Source organism: Canis aureus, chromosome 3 (assembly GCF_053574225.1).
Source record: "Canis aureus isolate CA01 chromosome 3, VMU_Caureus_v.1.0, whole genome shotgun sequence".
NCBI lineage: Eukaryota > Metazoa > Chordata > Mammalia > Carnivora > Canidae > Canis > Canis aureus.
In genome coordinates this window covers 39,991,237-40,014,041 of record NC_135613.1, presented here as the reverse complement: position 1 = coordinate 40,014,041, position 22,805 = coordinate 39,991,237, and positions in this window count along the sequence as shown.

Genomic DNA, 22,805 nt, shown 5'->3' with positions numbered 1-22,805 from the left:
AACGAACCATAAAGCCTCACCCCTGAGCCTAGTAATAAAATACTGGAATGATGCCACATAGAAAAAGAGGTATTTTCATTGGTGTTAAAACACTTTTTTGGAGGAAGCAAAATGGCCATAAAGATGCTTTAAAAGTAAGAATTATTAACTCTGCATTGGTTGTTTTGGTTATTAAATGATTTCTGTGTTACGGGTTCTGATGTGAGAGTGACAGAGACGTCATTGATCACTTCATTAATGGAAAAGGCTCTGGGGAAGGACAGAGATAATCCTGTTAAGGAAATCAGCATGTTCTAATTGACTTAGAAGTAGTGGGGGCAGAGGGCTTCATTTCTTCTCCTTCACTTGCTGTCATTGGATTGAGAGGAAGCAAAGCGCTGCAGTTCTCGCCTGAGACTAGGGAGAAAGGGGGACCTGATGCTGGCCTCTCGTGTGGATTTACCTGCCTATGTTGGGCTTCCACCGTGAGGTACGGGTAAGGAGCAAAATGGAGCCTCTTGATCTTTACAGAGTTACTCTTCACTTGGATCTGGGTTTAACACATGGAGGAATGCATTGCCTGAATTTTCTATCCTTTGTCACTTACTAGCTTTTAAAAACTGCACATATTGTGTGCATATGACATATGCAGATACAAAAGATATAGATCCTGATGGGGCTAGATCCTGACAACTCTGGAAAACAGGTCAGTTTGCCCTCGGGACTCCTCAACCACCTTGGTTATGTGGACCTCCATCTGGGGGCTTCTCTTCCTCCCTTCCATTGCGTTCATGGGATTGCCTGCCTTCCTTCCTTCCTTCCTTCCTTCCTTCCTTCCTTCCTTCCTTCCTTCCTTCTATCCAGAAAAAGTTAATAACTTGCAACTTAAACTCATTCCATAAACAATCCTAAACAATCTAGAGCATCAATGGGAGCTAAAAAATTAAGTGAGAAAGTGTACCTTCAAAGGCAAGTCATAAATAGTGATTCTATAACGTGAAAAGTTCTGAGGGCCATAAGAGAGCAGGGAAAGCGCTCACATTCAATGAGCAATTGCTAGTGGCTAGGTACTTGCTGTGTGGTATTGTTTTTTAATCCTTATGAAAACTTTCCGAGGTAGGGATTTTGATCCCCACTGCATTCGTAAGGAGATGATGTTCAGGGATGATGTCACAAAGTTCAGCTATGTCCACAGGTCCATTTGACTCCAATCCTCATATTTTACTAGTGTTTCAAAGTATAGAAAGAATATATCCAGACTGTGCCGGGGGAAAGGTGCTCTGGGTGAAGGCTTCACAGAGGAGTAATACTAGAGATTGGACACTGAAGAGTAGGATACTATATTAATATTTGAAAATTGGGATTCCATAGCAAGAGAAGTTTTCTAGTCAGAGAGAGGAGAAACATAACAAGGAAACTTTTCACATGCAGGTTAAGTGAGAGAAAGTTTCAAGTAGAGACTTCTGCTCTCCACATTGGGTTTTGAACCACAGCAAGATGTGTTGGTGAGGGGTGGGGTGGAGGAGGGTGGGGAATCAGGCTTTGAAGCCTGGGTTCAAGCCCTGCCCCCACCATTCTTTGATTTTCTTGTGTGATCTTTAGCAAAAACAACCACTCAGAGGCTCGGTTTCTACATCTGTGAAATGGGAATAGTATATCTACAGTCATATCCATGAAGATCGAAGGAGCAGATGTTTATAAGAGGCCTGACACATGGCAGGCCCTCAGTCAATATTAGCAATTCTTGAGATAAACAGCTACCCTTTGGGAGTCCAAGAAACTGGGGTTGGTTGGGAGAAAGAAGTAAGGGAATTCCTCACTCTCCGAGGGTTTGGGTGATGGCTCTTGGAAGCAAACACTGCTGCCTCTAATGACATCCCACTTGGCCATGTGGGAGCGTAACTATTTCCACCTTTTATTGTATAGTTAGTAAAAGCTTTTATAGGCTTCAGTTTCCTAGGAAAGCAATTTTTGAAGTGTTTATTATTTCTGGTTCTTACTTAGCTGTTTGCTTGCTCCTCCTTGCACCATGAGATGATGCAGAAATGAGGGGCCAAGGAGAGCCCCATGATGGGGAAATGTTAGAACACTTTGGTCCACTGAGGCCAATTTGGTACGTGCAACAGAAGGCCTGTGGTGTTCATGAGTCAAGAAGTCTAAAGAAATGGGTCTGTAGACAAAGGAGGATGCGGCCCCCTAAGAATCCGGTACTGGCACCCTGAGCACATGGTCTCAGGCCACAGAGTCAACAGAGGGGAGGGTGAGGCAAGCACTCACTGTAGGAGCTGCAGACAGGAAACGTTACCATGAAGATCAATTTCTTTACCCCAACACCAGAACTTGGAGAAGAACAGTTCTTCGCAATCCTGTAAAGCCAGGGCATGTGCTTCCCCAACCCTCCCACTTAAGCCGTGGCTTAAATATACCATCTGCCCCTCTTCACTCTCTCATCAGACCTCACCCTCTACTCTTCTCCCTTTGATCTGCTCACCTTCAGCCACATTCACCTCTCTGCTTTTCTAGAACATTCCAGTCCTGCCCCTGAATTTTCCTTCTGCCCAGAATATTCTTTCCCAACTGCCCTATTTAATAATGCTCCCTCATGTCTGGGCACTCCTATCTTTCTTACTTGCTTCCTTTTTTCCAGAGCACTTATTTCTAAGTTATAATGTTAGTTACATAACTTAGTGATCATCCTAACTAAGAACATTATCCTGGCATTGTGAGGGTTGGATTGCACCTCCCTCCCGCACATTCATATGTTGAAATCCTAACCCCAGAACCTCAGAATATGACCTTATTTGGAGGTAGGGTCTTTACAGAGGGAATCAAGTTAAAGTGAGGTCATCAGGAAGGGCCCTGACCCATCATGACAGGTGTCCTTACCAAACAGGACAACATAAGAAGTAAACAGAGATGCAACAGAAGGAAGACAATGTGAAGATACAGAGAGAGAAGACGGCCATCTGCAAGCCAAGGACAGAGGCCTGGAACAGACCCTCCCCTCAGAGCCCTCAGAAGGAACCAGCCCTGCCGACACCTGGATCTCAGACTTCTAGCCTCCAGGTGAGACAATACATTTCTGTCATCTAGCGCTCCGGATTTGTGGTACTTTATTACGGCAACCCTGGCAAACGAAAACACATTCTGTGTCATTTCCTCTTTCCAAAATTAAACTTCTTCTAGATCTCTCCCTGCTAGAACACTGGCTTCACAAGGCAGGGGTTGTTTTCTGTTTTGATCACTGATACAACCTCAGTACCGGAACGATGCCTGCCATGCAGGTGCTGTTCAATAAAGATTTGTCGAGCAAATCTAAGAGAGGACAGGGCATTCATACATTGGCTCTCCAAGTGCCCATATTAAGAATGAGACTGGGAAGAGTTCTCTGCCATTATTTCCTTGGTTTCTTTATGTTGGAGTGAGGACTGCTGTGCTGTGGACTCTATCTTCACTTCCAGTAGGTTTCGGAAACCTGAGCCATTCTTCAGAAGACCTTTAGGGATGAGAAGGGAGCAGCCCTCATCAGTGCTCAGAGAGAGTAGCTCCAGATGGAGCATTTAGCACACGGCTCAGGATCCAGTTACACTCGACCGCGCTGCAACAAGCACTAATCAGGCCCGACGGCCTAATAGGCTGTCCTGTGGTGAGGCTGTGTTGGGAAGAGGTTACCAATAACAAGATTATTCTCTTGACGGTTAGCTTGGCAGGGGTCAGCAGTGTTGGAAGTAGAGTCGGGTCAAGGTGAGCTAGGCAGAGGCTCATGTGGAAATTCTGGGCTCCCAAGCCTGTTTCAAAAGGAGAACCACCTTCCTTTCAGTCCCTGCAGCACTCAATAGTTTTCTGGAGACATAAAAGGTCCTCTTCCTTTTCTCTGGCTCTTTTCTCACATTGGCCCAAGCAGACTGAAGGTATTAGCACAGTAGAACAGCTTTTATTGAGCACCTACTTGCGTGGCAGGGGTTGTTCTATCAGGAGGAGACAAGGTAGAGACGCATTATGAGGATGGGATTAAGTGAAATTAAATTAAATGATGAAGAATGTAAAGGTCTGGCTTTGAGTGAGCATTGCAGGGGGCCAAATTCCTTTCTTTGGCTCTTGGTGACGGTAGTAACCTGGAGGGAAGGTAGAGTATATTGGAAAAAGGCAAGTTGATTTTTAGTGTCTCCTGGTGGCAAAGGCTCTTACGTATTACAGGTTTCAGAGGACGCCAGCTTCATGAGGCTGGACTGGTCAAGGGGACTTGAGTGGGCCTAGAGGCTGAGAGACATTTGGGTAAAGGGGAGATGTATGGAGATGTTTGAGTTGAGGCTGAAACCTGTGTATTTTGTAGGACAAAGGCACAGATGTGAGTAGAAGTGTGATCATTTGGGGGGGTCCCCAAGGCAAGGCCCAGGACCAGGTAGGTGGGGGCCAGGCTCTACATGGATACCATTTCTTTAAAAATCGCTTGCTTCTATGAACTGAGTTCAGTTGTCATCTCCTTTCTAGCTGAGGAGATGGAGGCCCAGAGGAGGAAGTGACCTGATCAAGGCTTCACAGACCATAGGAGGCAGGGTCTTCGCCCCTTCATTCTAAAGCTCATACCTTTCACCACAAACCAAACTGTCTCCATTCTTTCTATTGCCAGCTGCTCGCTCCTTTCTACCTGTGTCTTCCTGGGGTGTGGGAGGACAGGTCCTTTGTCTGGCGATGGAATTCCTCGTGGGGAGCACAGAGCACTTTTCCATGTGCACCTCGCATCTGTTCCCACTGTCTGTGTGACGTATGGTTGCACCTTCACTGAGAATGTCTGTGAGTATGAATAAGCATCTTAGAGCTGCCGTGACAAGAACTGTAGACAAGGTGGCTTCAAACAATCAAAATGTATTGCCTCACGGTTCTGGAATCAAGGCGTTGGCAGGGCCACGTTCACCCTGCAACCTGCGGGTGAGGGTCCTTCTGCGATTCTTCCTAGCTCTGGTCCTGTTGTTGGCGTTCCTTGCTTGCAATGGCTCCACTCCAATCTCAGCCTCTATCTTAACAAGTGTGTCTCCCTATGTGTCTCTTCTTACAAGGACTCTGGATGTATTGAATTAGGGTTGACCCCAATGACCTCATCATAACTTGGTTCAACATCTGCAAAAGCCCTATTTCCACGTAAAATCACATTCACAGGTACTAGGTGTTGGGACTTCACCGGATCTTTTTAGGGAACACAACTTGTCCCATAACAGAGTACCTAAGTCAAAATTCCACTACTGGCTGGAATCTCAAATTGGCTTAAATTTTGCATTTTAGGGCAGCCCGGGTGGCCCAGCAGTTTGGCACTGCCTTCGGCCTGGGGTGTGATCCTGTGATCCTGGTTCTCTCTCTGTCTGTCATGAATAAATAAATAAAAGCTTTAAAAAATTTTTAAATTTTTTTTTGCATTTTAACAATTTCAGCATTTTCGGGGCACCTGGGTGGCTCAGCAGTTGAGTGTCTGCCTTCGGTTCAGGTTGTGATCCCGGGGTTCTGAGATAAGTCCCACATGGGGCTCCCTGCATGGAACCTGTTTCTCTGACTATGTCTCTGCCTCTCTGTGTGTGTCTCTCATGAATAAATAAATTAGATCTTTAAAAAAAAAAAATTCAGCATTCTCTCAGCAGTGGCTCCTGGCTTTTTTCTAAATTCTTTGTGTTCTTTCTTACCTCCTTGCTTTGTTTATCTAACTCACAGTTGGGATTATCCTCTTCCTTCATTTGTGCTAGAAAGTTTCTCCTTTTTACACCCAGCTACCTCTGCAAATCATCCTCCTTGACCTGAGCTCTACTGGCAGCTTCTTTCTCTAAACCCTATTAACAGTTGGTCGCACAATACTTAGGTTGGCTATTTTGCAACTTACTAATTCTTACTTGCCACTTGGTCTTCTTTGCCCAAGTTATAAATTTCTGATTCTCAGCAACAGAGGCTAATCATGACTGTTGCTGCAGCCTTTAGCATGCGGTGAGCACACGGTAACTGTCCACAGTCTTGCTGGGGGAATAGTATTCATTTATTTCAGATTCTAATGTTCTGTAAGGGTTCCCTGGGTGAATACGACCACCCAGCCCAGTGACGTGGAGGGCTGAATGGTGATCTGGTAAGGCTGATGCTTACAGGAAGCCAAGCCCCTCCAGGCCCTGAATTCAGTACTTTTTTTCCTTTTGCAAGATTTGAATCATCTGGGTAATTGTCTTAACTTTCCACCTGACTTAGTCTGTGCCCACCCAGCAGAAATCGCTAGAGGTTTGACTACTCTAAGGACTGGTAGCCTGGAATCTAAATGGATTACAGACCGAAGCAGGCCCAACTGGAAAATCTAAAGGCCTCTTTGTTCCAGGTGTCCTCAGAGTGGCTCCACCTCTGGGGGATCACGTTGCAGGCTCTGCTCCTGGGGAACAGGATGCTTCTTTCCTCCCCAAAGGCTGGCAGGAGTCAGGGAACACTGTCTTTCTGCCCTGACAGCTTTTACCTTACTGACAAGACATCCTCTGTGGGGACCTGGTGTTTCCTCCTTCTTAAGCACCTCTCCTGAGACTTTGCAGGGATGGCAGCGGGGTGGGACCGAACAGAGCCTGTGTTCCCTTCTCTTTGTTTCTGGAAGTGATGGTCCCAATATCGATGAGACCCAAGGAAGTTAGCAAGAAATTGGAAACCTGAGAACTTTAGGTTGGGTGATTTTGCCCAAATTCATCTTGTTTGAGGAGAGGAAAACGGAGACATCCAGAAATGAAGCTCTGTGCCAAAGACACACTTTACAAAGATTAGGTGACAAATGTGAGGTTAGGACCCAGGTCTTCTCCCATCCAGACCAGGCCTGTCTGCTCTCTGAGCTTGCCTTGGTCATCATGGAACCAGGGACCCAGGCAGGGACTCTGTCCCATAAAAGGAGTATGGCGGTGTGTGTGTGTGTGTGTGTGTGTGTGTGTGTGTGTGTGTGTGTGTGTATTCTTCTGCATGTAGGATTAAGCCCACTTGTGCAGGTCTCTGCTCACCTTGCCAGTCTGAGCTGTACCTTCTTCCCCTTGTTAACAACGCTGTAGCTGTCCTGGCCTACTTTCACTCCCACCTCCCCACCTCCAAGATTCACACACACTGCTCTCACAGTCTGGAGCAATATTTTGCCCGCACTTCACCTGTATGATTATGATACCAACTCACTCTCTAATTCTCAGCTTAAATGTCACTGCCTCAGAGCAATCGTCCTTGAGCTCTGTCATCTAAATAATACTCAGCATTAATTGCTTTCCCTTATTTTTCTTCTTTCCTTAGAGAAGGGGAGAGAGAGGGTGGGTAGGGGCAGAGGCAGAGGGAAGGAGAGAATCTCAAGCAGACTCCACTCCCAGAGCAGAGCCTGACCCGGGCCTCGATCTCACAACCCTGAGAGATCATGACCTGAGCTGAAACCAAGAGTCGGATGCTTAACCACCTGAGCCACCCAGGTGCCCCAACCTTGGTTGCTTTCGCAGGATTATGCATTTTCTTTCATAGACTTGTCTGTTTATTTGAAGTCTGTGCTCTCCTACGTCTCCTACTTTGCAAGGCTCATGAGGACAGGGACCATGGCTGCCTTGCTAACTACCATATAATCTGGGCCAGGCATGTGGTAGGTACTGTGCACATATTTGCCAAATAAATGAATGAATGGATAAAGTAAAAGCCTGACTTCGTGGATATGAGAAGGGCTGACCTGTCCACTTACTGGAGCTTTGTTATTGCTACTCTGTTACTGGGGACTTATTAAGGAGTTGAAGCAGGCTTGTCATATGATTTTTATTAAACTCAAGCTTTTATATAAGGCATTTGAGGCTCAGAGAGGACATGAGCTTGGCTAAGGTCACCCACATTGCAAATGGCCATGTCAAGGTTAGAATGGAAGTTTGCCTGGCTCCAAAACTCAGTTGTTTATTATTATTATTATTATTATTATTATCATCATCTTATTATTATTGAGAGAGAGAGACTGAGACAGAGCACAAGGGAGGTGGGGAACAGAAGGAGAAGAAGAGAGAGAATCTTAAGCAGGCTCCCTGCCCACAGTGGAGCCTGACTTGGGGCTCCATCTTGCAATCCTGAGATCATAACCTGAGTTGAAACTAAGAGTCGGACGCTTAATCGACTGATCCACTCAGGTGCCCCTGTTATTTTATGATGCTTCCACTGTATGTCAGAAATGTCCTCTGTATATCAGAAATGCCACCGTGTCCCTCTTGTGCATCAGATAGTTCAGGCTTTGGCTTTCCAAAGATTGCACACCTTATCAGTAGAGGAGCAAGCTCTTGATAAAACATTGCTGACTCTTAGGTCAGAGTTTTGCCTTCCAGCTTCACACTTGGTCACCCCTTGGGTGCGCACTCTTTGGGGTTACTAGCCTCCTGGGCACATACTAGCAGAAACCAAACTCTGGCCTGTGTGGGGTAAAAAATAAGCCATTACAACACCCATTTACCATGAATCCTGTTTTATATTTTATCCCTCGTAACTGAGAACAAAGCTCATTTCACCAAAATGCTCTGGTGCCAGGGGCCCAATGAAACTCCCGTTTTCAATCACTTGCACATAGTTAAGTGGAGACAGTTAGAACACTCTAATTACTGAGCCGGTGGGTCCTGCTGACACCTGTAAGACATTTGGAGCAGTGCAGGAAGTAAGGCTTCCTTTCCAGTTTACATCACCATTTAATCTAATTATTCCTTCCAGTTTAGCTTTCACATATTCCATCAAAGAAGAGATTGCTCATTTCCTTGTGAAACTGTATACATCCACTGTAATGCAATTTTTTTTGCCTCTCGTAAGTAATCTGAGATTTCCTAACCTTCTCCCCCTACTGTATTCTCTGGTTAATGTATAAACTTGGGAGAAGTTTCTTGACAGAGAAGTCAAGAGGGTCTCACCTGTGGGAATAGCATTTACATTTAAGAGAATTTGAGAGCTCAAAGAGGCCTTTCATGTCCTCAGCTACATTAAGTCTTTCTAACTAAGGAAACTGAGGCCCCAACACGGGAAGCAAATCCCTTGTCAGACTCTTCCAGAGCTTCTGCTACATGTGAGACTCCAGGAAAAAGTAGCCCTTTCACCAAACCCCTGCCCTCAAGGAGCTTGTATCTGGAGGAGAAGAGGGAAATGATTGTAATTGAAAACAATGAATAACTCTCAAAAGCACAAAGTAATGTGTAAAAGAAGTACAAGGTATTTTTTTTTTAATTAAATTTTTAAAAAATCTATGGAAAATTCCCTAAATGAATTCGTTTTCCTGAAAACGGATTGTAAAGAGTGAAGAAGATTTCATTACATAAAGAGTGGAGAAAGGGCATTCCAGGTGGAAGGAACGAGCGTATGGTTCGGGGAATGGAGAAATGTCTGGAACACCTAGAGTGGGCACAGTAGGATAGAATGGGGCCAACAGAGAAGTGAGAGTCAGGGGAGGGCCAGTCTATAGGGGAGATGGTGCTAAGGATATCTTTTTGAAGTCACGAATGGATATGCTGTTTGCCCTTCTAACTCTATTCTCCATCCTTCTATACTGGGCTCTGTGCCCCAGGAGGCTGACCTCTCCTTGCCCTCTAACTTCTGGTTGGGTTTTCCTAGTAGGTGGCACCAGGGGGTATGGGAGTATGTGAGGAGAGAGGTCAGGGTGTTCCTGCCCTGGGCTGCTTCCTGGCTGGGTGGTGGGCTAGCAAGATGTGTTATGGAAGGTCACTGTTAGGTGCTCATCTCTTCTAGGTTTCCCTTCATGTGTCCCTTTAGGCTTAGGGATGGTAACACACTCTGCTCTTGCTGGTTTCAGGTCACTTCCGGTCTCTTGTTAGTTGTCCTCCCCTGCCCACCCCATTATGACAATCCCTCTACTAAACTCCCTTCAGTGACCCCCCCTTGGAGTTTCCCATTTGTTTCCTACAGGGGCCTTTAAGAAGACTTCCACTGCAAAGGGCAGCCTGCAGTGGAGGAGACCCTTGAAGTGAGGACATTAGTGATGTACAGCAGTGGCTGTAGCTGCTGAGGGTGAGATTGGAGAAGAGGTAGCTGTGGGCCTAGCGGAGACCCTCTGAAACCCCACAAAAGTGCACCTGACAAAGGCATCTCTCAACATCTGGCAGGCCCAGAGATCTCAAAGTGATCTTATGAAGGTATCTATCAAGAAGGAACTCTCCTGTACGTTCCTTTTGCCCCAATTCCCCAGCCCTGTGCTCTAACTACAGAGGGTCCAGAAGTCAGGATAAGCAAGCTCAGGGAAGAGATGGAGGGAGAAAGACAAAGCCCATTGTGTGAAGGCATGCCACCCACCTGCTACAACCAACCCAGAATATCGAAGGATTGATTGATATGTTTGCATCTCAAAGTTGAGTTATTGTCTGAGTTGTCAGAAAAGTCTTGGAATTGTCTGAGTTTTCATCCAGGTGCAGGGGAATGACTTTGACTCCCTCCAAACAAATTTATAGGGATTGTTGGAAATCAAACACACACCAGTGCTTTTGGGATTGCTGTGTAATCTCCATGTATGTCTTCAACATACTGGTTTTATGATTTTAGGAAATACCACAAACCAAAATTCTATTGTGAATTGACAAATTATCGATTTCACTTTGTTGGGCTTGCTAGACCAACTCTTTTCTTTCTTTCTTTCTTTCTTTCTTTCTTTCTTTCTTTCTTTCTTTCTTTCTTTCTTTCTTTCTTTCTAACTCTTAGGTAACTGATGTTCCTTAGAATGTGCTTCGGAAAATATTGCTTCTGATGCTAAATACACAAGTAAGTAAAAAAAGAAAAAATTCTCTTCCTAGGGAGGACATTGAAATAGCTGGTTAAGGTTGCTATGATGAAGCAGTCTACCCTACAGTACAATTTTATCCTAACAATATAGTTATAAATTAAAAACTGATGTTCAGACCAGAAAGTTATAAAAAAAAAATCATCAGAGAACATTTGCATACCTGCCATGTTATATAAATAGTTAAGGTGCACTAATAATGTGGGTGCTTTGTATTTCATTAATGAGATCTGGGACCCCACAACTGGGATCCTGGGAGGAGTCTACTGGGAGCAGGAGTCCTGGGAGGAGTCTACTGGGCATTAAAGGGAGGGTGTTAATAGAATAATGTGTATTTGTCTTCCATATAGTAGCCATCCACATGACATACCATGGACCTTGCATTTATAAGGTCATGTCATAATTTTATAACTGATTTAAAATACTTTCTAGAATCATGGCAATAAAGCAATAAATGAAAAGTAGGAAGGAAAAAAAATATGGGCAAAAACTTGCCCTAGAGGCCTTGAAATTCATCTTTTTTCTTAAATTCCACATATGAGTGAAATCATATGGTATTTGTCTTTCTCTGCCTGACTGATTTCATGAGCTTCACCTCTGTATGAGTGATAGCGGGCTGACAAACAGTCCTTTGTGAAACCTTCATGGAATCCCTCAGATTTCCATTGTTTACATTTTTTTGCACCCAAAGAATCAAATATTGAAGTTGTGGGTCCTAGTGCAGCAACTGCCACAGAGAAGGTGTTCACAGCCTATATGCTGGATGAATGATCCAGCACCTTCCTTTCACAGATAGGACACAGACACTAGTGTGCCAGTTCCTTCCTTTCTCTACTTTCTTTAATGCTGGGTACTCTATAGACTTTATTTTTTTTTTAATTTTTATTTATTTATGATAGTCACACAGAGAGAGAGAGAGAGAGAAAGAGGCAGAGACACAGGCAGAGGGAGAAGCAGGCTCCATGCACCGGGAGCCCGACGTGGGACTTGATCCCGGGTCTCCAGGATCGCGCCCTGGGCCAAAGGCAGGCGCCAAACCGCTGCGCCACCCAGGGATCCCCTCTATAGACTTTAAAGCCTAAATGTCACAACATCTCTAGGAGGCAGGAGTTATGATTCTTATTGTGTGGATAAGAAGACTGAGAGGCCCAGAGAAGTCACACAGCTGGTGAGTGACAGAGCTGGATTTACCTCACCCCCTACCCCGAATGTAAAAGTAAAATGCAGTAAAATGTACCTGTTCTTGGGTTTGTTAGACTATTGCACACTTGTCCTAAGACACTAACCACAAAGGACAGAGGAGACCCGTAGTACCTTCCAAAAAAGCTTTGAATGTGAGAATTTTGACCTCAATAGCTCTGACCACTTTAGGAAATGAAGTATATAATACTTGATGGGCATTCCAAGTGCATGAAGTTATAAGATATTGTAAAGAAGGCCTTAGTATGGAGAGAATAAAGAGAGAATGATACATATTTCAATATTTGACAGCTTTAAGAAATAGGTGGGGTTTGCCTTTGGTGCCCCCTCATCTCCATTTACTGCCTTCAGAATCCAAAGGGCTCGACAGTTAATGGTGGGATTCCGGGCCCTGCAGTAGGTAACAGAGGCATTGTTTTGGATGTTAAATCTGCTTCCTTCTTATGAGCATACCTTTTTGGCATTCCTGGGAGGTTGCCAAGTTCATCTTCTCATTTGGTAAAAGACTCAATTTTTACGGTTTAATCTTATTTTACAAAAGCACATCTTAAGGCTTGGAGAACCATGCCGTGCCAAGGTAGGGGCCAACTGCCTTCTCCTGTGTCCTTCAGGCTGCGTGTTTCTGATTCCTGGAGAATGCCATCACTCATATTTTGTTCCTGTTTACTCAGGTACACTGGGGATGTTTCTTTTTCTTTTCTTTTTTAGAGGAATGTTTCTTTAAATGAAGTTTATTTAAACAGATAGTGTTTACATCTCTTCCCCCTCCATTACCATTCTGACCTCATCTTACCCTGTGTTATCCCCATTCTCTCTGTTCCAGCCACGTGGGCCTACTTGAAGTTCCTTGAGTGCACTAGGCAGGCTTTGTCTTAGCCTTCACGCTGGCTCTTCCCCCTCTTTCCCAAGACACATGCACAATTTATCACTCACCTCCCTTAGCATCTGACTCAAATGTCAACTTTTTAGATTCAACTTTCCTGAAAAAAGTTGGATCTCTCTCCCCATTTAAAGTTGGATCCTATCCTCACCCAGTACTCCTTAATCCCCCTTCCCTATTGTATCCACTGTACTCAGGACAATGCCTGATGCAGAGAAGGTACTCAAGTATTTTGAATAAATCAGTGAATTCAAGCAGCCTCTGCTTGAATTAGATTTTCAGCAGCCACTCAAAATTCTGAAATACCTGAGCCTAGGTGGCACTGTTCTTGCTGCCCCAACACTTCTCCTCTTTACTAAGCTCCTTCCTGCTGACCAGCTTGAGGCCAAACCCTCTGGCTAACAGGGACAAGGAGGAAGGTAGCCTTCACCAATTGTAGTGAAAATGCTAGGAATGGGCTGTGTATTCTGAACTTTTCTGCTTTGAACATTCTTCATGTAAATCCCTTCTCATTCCAAATAAGGCTGACCCCAAAGAGCATCAACAGCTCATAGTTGAGTTTGGTCTTCAATATTGAGTCAGAATTTAAGTCAACCTTCATTTTTATTAACCTTTATTTTACCTTCAAGAGAGGGAGTTATGGAGCTAGTAGGGCATTTGGGTCTAAACCCTTGTTCTACCCCATATTAGCAGAGTCTTGGATTAACTACATCACCGCTCAGTACTCAGTTCCTCATTAGTAAAGGCAGGACAGTGACAGCTCCTTCATGGGGCTGTGGTGAGCATTAACCAGGCTAATGTGTGTGAAGCACTGTAAGTGCTCAGCAAGTGGTAGCTATCTTCCTATTAGTCATCAGATGAGAACACTGCCATCTTCCTGTTGAACATAAGTGAGGCAATGCAGCCCCCTCCCTCCTTCACCTGTTGGCTGTCCACGTCAGCTGCAGACCCTGGCTCTGGTGGGGGTAATGAGTTCTGGGGTCTTGTATTAATGTAGCAGAAAGAGGCAAGGAGATAGGTCACTTAAAACAATCCTCTGGCCGGCCTGCCTGGGCCCCCAGTAGTCATCCCTGCCTACCGGCATCCCTGCCCATTGGTAGCCACTGCCTGTGAACTCCCCATGCCTGCTGGCTGGAGAAAAGACCACACTCAGTGCTCTTGCCAAGTCGTGGGTGAGAAGCAGGCTGGTTGGTGCCTGGCCCAGCCCCGTGACACAGGAGCCTGTTGCCCCAACTGAGATAATTTTCCTGTCACAAGGCTTGAAATCCTCACTCGAAGTCATCTTCAAATGGTATGCTGAAACAGGGCCAAGTCCCCAAGCCTGAGTTTCTAGGCCTGGGGTGGGGGTGGGGGACTGGTGTTCCCTAAAATGTACCTTTCTAAGAAAAAGAAAAAACTTAATCCAGCTTGCCAGGGAAAATGAAGCATTGGTGTCTTTTTTTTTTCCTTCCTTTCCTTTTTCCCTTTTTATTTATTATTATTATTATTTTGAATTGGGTATTTGGATGTAGACAGGAAGCTTTAGAGTCTTTTGCAAAAACAGGAGAAGAAAAAAAAAAAAAAAAAAGAAAAAAGAAATCCCCTACCTCCCTGGGGAGACATTTGAGGAATAGTCAAGCCTGAGGGAAGTTTGAATGCCAAGAAAGCTGTGTTCTGAGCTAGTCAGAATGTGGGCACGGTGGGCAAGATTTGCGCAGCTGCACAGCTACTGATCAGCTTTCTATTCAAACCCACTCTGGCAGAGGGGAAATGTTCTTTCTTTTTTCTTTCATCACTTTCTTTTAAAGGAAAGAAAAAGGAAAAAAAAAAAACAACACTCCACCATGAAAGATCCAGAGACATACTGATGCCACCAAGAGGGGAGACCTAGGTCATAATCAAAAGTTGGTTTCAGGGGAGCCTCCCCACCCTCCCCTCCCCTCCCCTCCTCCACCCCCACCCCACAATAAAAGCTTCTCTCTAAAAGGCAGCTCAGACAATGGATCAGATGCCAAACCATGTGAAGTGCCCAGAGGCAACTCCAAAACACCCGGCCCACCAGCGGGTAGAGGCTGCCAAGGAGCCAGATGCTGTAGCTTTAAAAATATCTTCAGCTGCTTGGCATCTGCAGTTGCAGGCTGCTGCCTCGGAGAAGGAGCAGGCCAGGCCTGGGACAGCCGGGGAGGCGGGAGGCAGCAGCAACCCGCGTGGCTGTAACGGAGAGCGCCTCTAACCGCGGGGCTGCCCATTTGGCCTTGTTAAATCACCCCCAGCATATGGTGAGAGACATCTGCCCAGGATTGGACCTCACAGACTGGAAGAGGAGGGCTCCACGCAGACACTCTGAGGCTTGAGAGGGTGGAGGCAGCAGGGAAGGCATTTCGAGGGCCAGGGGCCTCATTTCACAGAGGAGCAGGATTTTGGAGGAAGAAGGGACTGGCTCAAGGTCATGCATCAGTCTGTAGGGGACAATTCCTTTTGGGTCTTGGAGCCTCTATTTATCTGGGAAGTGGGGTGTATGTTTACCCCCCTATGCCCCTAAACCCCTTACATATACCCTACAGGCTTGATGTGAGGGTTAGATGAGATTGTTTAAGGGAATGGCCCCTGCTCCATGCATTGTAGGGGGATATGTTTTTTGATCACCCAGTTTGAAAGGTCCAAGGCAGCCACTGACTAGCTCCTTCTCTTGCTGCTTAGTGCCCGAGGGCACCGCATCCTAACGACTCCTATTTGAGTGCTAGTACAATGCAGCCCCGCTTGCGTGGACAAACACGGGAACTGTGCAGGGTTTCCTTCTAGGTGAGTTTCTTTTTTTTTTTTTTTTTTTTTTAGGAGCAGTTGTGAGTTACAGTGCACGCTTCGTGGGAAGACTTAGAAACGGAGAAAACTAGGAGGGGAGCCAACATCTTCATTGGAAAGCCGCCCTTCGCCTCTCAGAGCCATTTAACTTCCCTCTACCTCAAATCTCAAATTCGGAATCGAAATTATGGTTTTCTCTTTTCTTTTTGGCTTCCAGATCACATTGCAGGATTATCGTTGCACCGCTACCTTCCCATTAAGAAAAAGCCACGAGGAAGTAAATTCTTAAAGGAAGGCAATGGCCCAGGCTGGAGTGGAGTGGAGGAATATCCTCCCAAAGTGGCATTAAACAAGGAGAAATTCACACAGAAACCCTTGTGGGTGTTGGCTCTGCGTGAACACCTGAGGTGGCTGGAGTCACACCACTCCTCCCCCCACCCCCAGCACACAAACACTTTAGAAAGACCTCTGAGGAATAGGACATATCCTTGGAAGTATCCAAAAATCCCTCCCAGTCAAATCTAAAGACTTTCCAATACAGTAACACTATTACTTTTTAATATATGCATGTTATATATAATTATATTTATATATATTTTTTAAAGATTTTATTTATTTGACAGAGAGAGAGAGAGAGCACAAGTAAGCAGAGTAGCAGGCAGAGGGAGAGGGAGAAGCAGATTCTCTGCTGAGCAGGGAGCTTGACGCGGGACTTGATCCCAGGACCCCAGGATCATGACCTGAGCCGAAGGCGAATGCTCAATCAACTGAGCCACCCAGGCCGATTTATGTATATTATATATAAAATTTTATATTATTACTTTTTATATATACTATATGTTATATTTATAATTTAAGCCTGTTTGAATTGTATCTTCCATGTTTAACAACTGAAAATATCCAGATGTGCTCAGGAAGCCCTAAGAAATTGTAGACATTTGGCCTTGGTTTGTTTTTATATTGTCAATTAAAACTTAAAGTCTTTTTGGTTTGTCACATATGTTACATGGCAAAGCCATTAGAGCTGGTGGCCGAATGTGTAGATTTTGCTCTTGTGGCATGAATAAGATAGTCTTCTTGGATTGGGAACCAGGGTACGTGGGGGCAAGTCCTCATCTGCCACCAAAAATGCCTTTCTGGTTCTTTATTTCTCCTCTTGGATTGACGAGTGGATTGTATTGCATTAGGATTTGGCAAGCTTCAGGCATTTATCTACTACTGTTATAATTTTTTCTATATTCCCCTGTGCTACCGGTTACTTAATATTTTTCTTTAAATTAACCCACTTTCCTTGATTTTATAAATCATTAGGAGGAAAATAAAATTTATATGATAGAAAATGGAAAAGCTGATGTTTAATACACGTGTAAATAAGTACCTAGTTATTAACATAAATGCTTGTGTCCCACCTAAAATTACCTTGCATAGTCTAGGAGGTGATCAGTGGTTTTCAAACTGTGTTTTTAAAAACAAAACAAAACAAAACAAAAACAAACTGTTTTTATAGACTAATTTATTTAAATTTAAGTTATTTGCATTGTTACATGCAAATTTTGTAACACATTTTTAACTATTTTGATAATTGAAATAAAAATCCATGAATATACTTAAGTCTGTGTGTATACATATGATATTTATATTAGAGACCACCATCAGAATTATTTGTGCTGATAGGTTACTAATTTTTGTGCGAGCTCAGAAAAAAAACTTCAATATCTATATATATATTTAGTTTTATTTCAGAAGTAATTCTCATCCAAATTTTAATATAGAAGACAAATCACAAATGGGCAACAATTTAAATACCCACAAGATCCCTTTGATGTTAAAAAAAAATAATACATGTCTGTACATACATTCTAATTTCTTATAAATACGTCACTGATTAGGACTACTCAGCAGGAGTCTTCGTGGAATTCAGATTTTTAACCTAAAATGTATGAGTGAGTCAAAGGTACCCCAAATAAACGTCAAGTTAACATCGAATCAGTTGCTTTGACCAAACCTTCTATCAAATTGTAACATTCTAATGCAGAAACCTGAGACAAGCTGAGCTCCATGATTCACGTTATAGACAACTTCAGAGTTAGTGTAAATTTTGGGCTCCTCCTGTCTGATTTTCATATTTATGTCAAAGAATATAGAGAACCATCGTAAGTGTTGTTACTGATTCAACTTTGAAACTGAAATGTCTCGCTATCCTGCCTTCAAGCTTCTGGCCCAGATTAAATGAAGAGTATCTTGAGATTGTGAGTCAAGCTGTTAACAAAAAACAAACAAACAAAAAGCCCACAGATGTTACCACTTTCGCTACTTATCAGTGCAATCAGAATTTTCGTAGGGCCACGTATGCGAAACGAGACACCCAAATAAGACAATACTGGGGCTGTGATTTCAAACGTCACCTATTGGTCTAGAATCAAATGTTGGGAGTGAATCTGAATAAACTTATTGCTGTTTATGGTGGAATTTGAAGAAGTAAATATCATCAGTTTGAAATTATAAAACATTTTCTCAGTCTAATATCAATAACTATGTCCCCACACGCGCACACACACCCACATCCACATCTACACAATTATTCTGAAAGCCGTATAATCTTTAAGGTGTTCTAGCTCTAAAAATAAAGTCCTTGTTTCCCCTTGGGCTGGTAAACCTCAAAGCCATGGCTGGGAAAAAAAAGACAAAAACGACAAGTAGCATTTGCACGGTGCTTTTCAGAAGCACCAAGTGCTTTCACTTGAAGGAAGAATATGAATCTCAACCTTGAACCTTAATCTTACTTTTTCTCTGAAGCTTTTGCTCACTGCCCCCAGGCAACACTGCACCTGTCCCACAACACACACCTTTTTGGAACTGTTACTTTGCACGCTTGCCTCTGCCCTGGGATTGTGAATGCCTCAAAGGAACAGACTATGTATTGCTCATCATTGTGTTTTCAGTACCTAGTCTTGTGTGGAGTATCTGCTTAATAAACATTCAGATGCTTAAATGAATGAATGGTTTTGTGGGATCCAATAGAAAAACTGAGCCCTAGATGATTTTTTTTCCCCCATCAGCTCAGCACATGTCTTCCCCATCAGGAATATTTATTAAGTAACAGCATATGCTGTCCTCATGAAAGAATATTTATCAAGCAACAAATTTGCACATAAAATTTGGCAAGGTACCACTCGTTCTGACATCCATCCTTTCCTCTCAGTCCTAATGATCCAAGTTCGTGTCCTGAAAGGCTTTCCTGGGCCTATTCCCTTGAACTTTTTGCAGTACACACCTGACCCATTCCTACCTCTGGAATTCCTACCTCCTACCTTTCTGTGCATGTGTTTCTCTCAACCTGGAACACCTTTCCTTATCATTTCTGGACGGTCATTGTTACCTACACTCGAATCCTGTCTCATAGTATCTTCTGGTCCAGCCCTACCTGGAGATAATAGAGCTCAGACATGGCATTTCCTGAAACTCTCCAATGGAACATATCACTCTTTACTTGTAACTATCAGAATACCCAACGCCTCTAGTAGATGCTAGAAGACTATCTGGTGAAAGAATAATTTGTATGGTCCCTATGGTTCATTCTGCCTCTGTCTGAAACAACTGGCCAGATATTTACTGTTAGAATAGAGGGCAGCCCTGGTGGCTTAGCAATTTAGCGCCACCTTCAGCCCAGGGTGTGATCCTGGAGTCCTAGGATGGAGTTCCACATAGGCTCCCTGCATGGAGCCTGCTTCTCCCTCTGCCTCTCTCTCTGTCTCTAATAAATAAATAAATGAAAAAATCTTTTAAAAAAAGAATTAGAATAGAATCTTGAATCGAGTTCACCCATTCCCACTAAGAAAACAAAAGGCAATTATTTATGCTTTTCGTTCATTCTTACATAATACCAACTGCACGTTCCTGTGCAGGTTACTTAGTTTTTCTAACTCCCCAGCTTTTCTTTCGTAATCATGGCTAATAGTGTATATCTAAAGAGTGAAATGAGCTCATATATAGATAGTGCCTGGCACATGGCAAAGGTTGACTAGATATTATCATTCCTATTATTATTCCTATTCCTATTATTATTCTCTATTATTACAACTGTGGTGGTTATTACTGCCAAAAGGTGCTGTAGGGAAATTTTGTGAAAATTGGAAATTAAAAGGCATGTGACTAGAGGGAGAAGGTGAAAGCTGTTTTGTAGCTGATGAACCAGTCTCTTCTAAAGGAGAACCCCCTGAGGGTAGGTTCTGTGTCTTTTTTATCTCTGCATCCCTAGCACTTAGCATAATGCTGAGTACAAAAAAAGGGGAGGTATTAAAAGCTTCCTGATGGGGACTGTATGCATTTGTTGATTATGTTAACAATAACTTTGGTAGAGTGAGTAGTTCACTAGGTGAACTTTACAAACTGTGTCATGTACGCCATACAGCCCTCCTGCTAGAATGAGCCCCACTATTTTGTGGCGGAGGCCACAGAACTTGTCCGTGTTTGCACAGCAAGTAGGTGGCGGAGCCACGTGAAGAGACAGGTGTACCTGATTCTAAAGACCACTGTCCAACCAGCTGCACTGCACACTGCAAGGCTGCCCCACGATGTTAGAGGTTTCCTGGAATATTCCAGGCCCCGAGCTAAGGAAGCGGCAGACAGAGGAGGAAGTAGCAGCCCATTGCCTTGGGAGAGGGACGGGGGTGGGGGGGTTGGGGGGGGTGGGGTGGGGGTGGGAGGGTTGGGGGGGCAGGCAAGGAAAAGTGAGGATCACAAGGCAAGTTCCTGATAGAGGAGCCAGGGAGCCAGGCTGCTCCCCTCCACCCAGGTCCCTGTGGCTTCCCCCGAGATGTCCTGACAGGTCCCGGTCAAGGTCAGCAGTGGCCCACTGCAAGGAGGCCCACACAGTGACAGCAGTGCTAATGGGAACTTGGCCCTGCCCCAGGCGGGTACCCAAAGCCGCTGTTGGCTCTTGTAAAAATCCTGGGTCCAGGCTGGTTTTTCCACAAAGAGAAATGCACCGCCCCGAAGAAATGCTATCGCCTGTTCCTGGTGCCAAATTCGAGGGAAATCAAGTTGTGAGACTCTCTCCTCTGCCTGGCTGAAATGACAGATAGCGAAAGAGCTTTCAGTTTCCTCTCCCCCAAAAAAGTCTGCCAGAGATATAAATATTTAAAAACAGGAGCTAGACTGAGAGGGTTAGCTTTCACCGTGTCTTCTTTGGCAAGCGTTCGATCCACCCACCAGATATCATTTTATTCTGTGTAATGGAATGGCAGTTCTGGGTCGCACATCCCAACTTCTGACACACTGCGTGGAAAAAAAAATGACTGTGACCCTTGTAAACTATTTTTGTCGTTGGAAACAGATACAGACCCAGGTTGTGAATGCCAGATTGAACATAGCTATGAGCGGTTTCAGTGGTGGGGTTTTTTTTTTTTTTCCTGCTGTTCCTTATTTTTATCTCCTGCTAAGAAGTCCCCTCTCTCATTTCTGTCCAGTAGGATAACTCCTCTGCCTCGTTACACAGGATTTATTTATATATTTACTTAGCTGTTCTCATCCCAAATTGGTTAAACAAAGTGCAGGTCTGTAATAACAGTGCTGTCTGAATTTCTTTGTTTCTCTCATGTGGCAGTCCTTGAAACTGACAGAGAAGACAATTCAAAATTATTCTCTTTTTCATACAGAGAAGTGGGTGCAAACCTCCCTGATATTAAATAGGTTTGAATCATCACAGATGACCTTCACAAATCTAGGTCTTTATACTTTTAGGTGGATTAGAAGAAACTAATGAGGATTTTGAAACAAGCTTTGCACTAAAACTCTCATCATGCAAATCCACTGGAAAAACCCCATAACTTGCAAGCACAATTAACCCGATCCCCCAGTGCCCACCGCTCTGTATCTGACTCCTGTTTTTTCCTCTTATTCTACTTTCTTCATAAAACAATAATAACAACAATGTGGTGGGTATGTTTCTCTGTCATCAGATTCCATGATCACTTTTCTCTCTTTTTTTTTTTTTTTGGTTCTAAATTGCTCTGTCCTCAGAGTCCTTTTTAATATGGTTTAGGACTCAGAAGAGTTAATAGGCGAGGGTGGGGGGAGGAACCCACTTGTTTTAAGCCTGGAGCCTGTCACCTTTTCTTGGCAATTACACTGCTAATGGCTGGATCCCAAGCAAAGTGGCAAAGAATATCTCTTCTCACGTTCCCAACTCACAGTGCATTCCCAAATACCAGATGGTGTTTTTGGAATCCATTTCACTATGTTTGATATGACAATACTTTTGTATAATGTTAAATTATATATAACTATTGCAAATAGCTGAGATCAGAACAACCAAGAAGCGGAAAATTAGACACAAGAAGGAAAGATAGAAACTAAAGACTGTGGACTTTCATCTGCCCCCATTGTGTCCTGTTTCCCTTGGATTTTCTTTTAATCTGAAGAGGATTGGCAGGCGGAGGCTGGAGTGTGGGGGCGGAGAGGGGGCTGGAGGAGCGTGGGGGATGGGGAGGAGCAAAAAGTAGTGTCGCTGTGGTGTTGCAGGGAAATTACATCAAATTGGGATCCTCTCGCTGCTAGAGTTTGGTACACATCATGAAAAACTTGCCAGACGTTTCGAGAGCAGCGTCATCTCATTTCAATGGCCCCAAACCTCAAAATAAGCCAAAGAAGACTGATAAAGCCCCGCGCTCAACCCCTTTGGAGACTGTGTGTGTTTTTATAGGGCTGGGAGGGACAAGCGAATGAATTACCAGATCTTAAAAACCCAGCCACTGCCTTAGGAACCATTAGAAGGACAGTGAGAGAGAAAACAAATACGGACCCAGGACCGTACAAAAGAATTCAACAGAAGCAGTTGAGAGGCTTTTCCTAGTTTGGGGGCACGTGGCTATATTGACGTGATTTCTAAAACAGTGGATTGAACTGGACCCTAGCAATAAAAAGTCTCTCCAAGAATCCACCCCTGAAAAACCTGGGTAACACCAATGGAGCCGTATTGCTACCCCAGATGGCCAAATGGGGTAAACATATCACTTTAATTTAAATTTTCTGGCTATTTGACAATAGGCAACCTCTGGTCCTCTTTCCCCAACCTTCAAACAGGCCTTATCTCCGCATTGCAGGACTTATTGATTTCAGCCCAGAGCGAATGCATTACAGCCAAGTGATAAATTGCTTAAAATTATTCTTAAATGAAAACGCTGGAAACCTCCGATG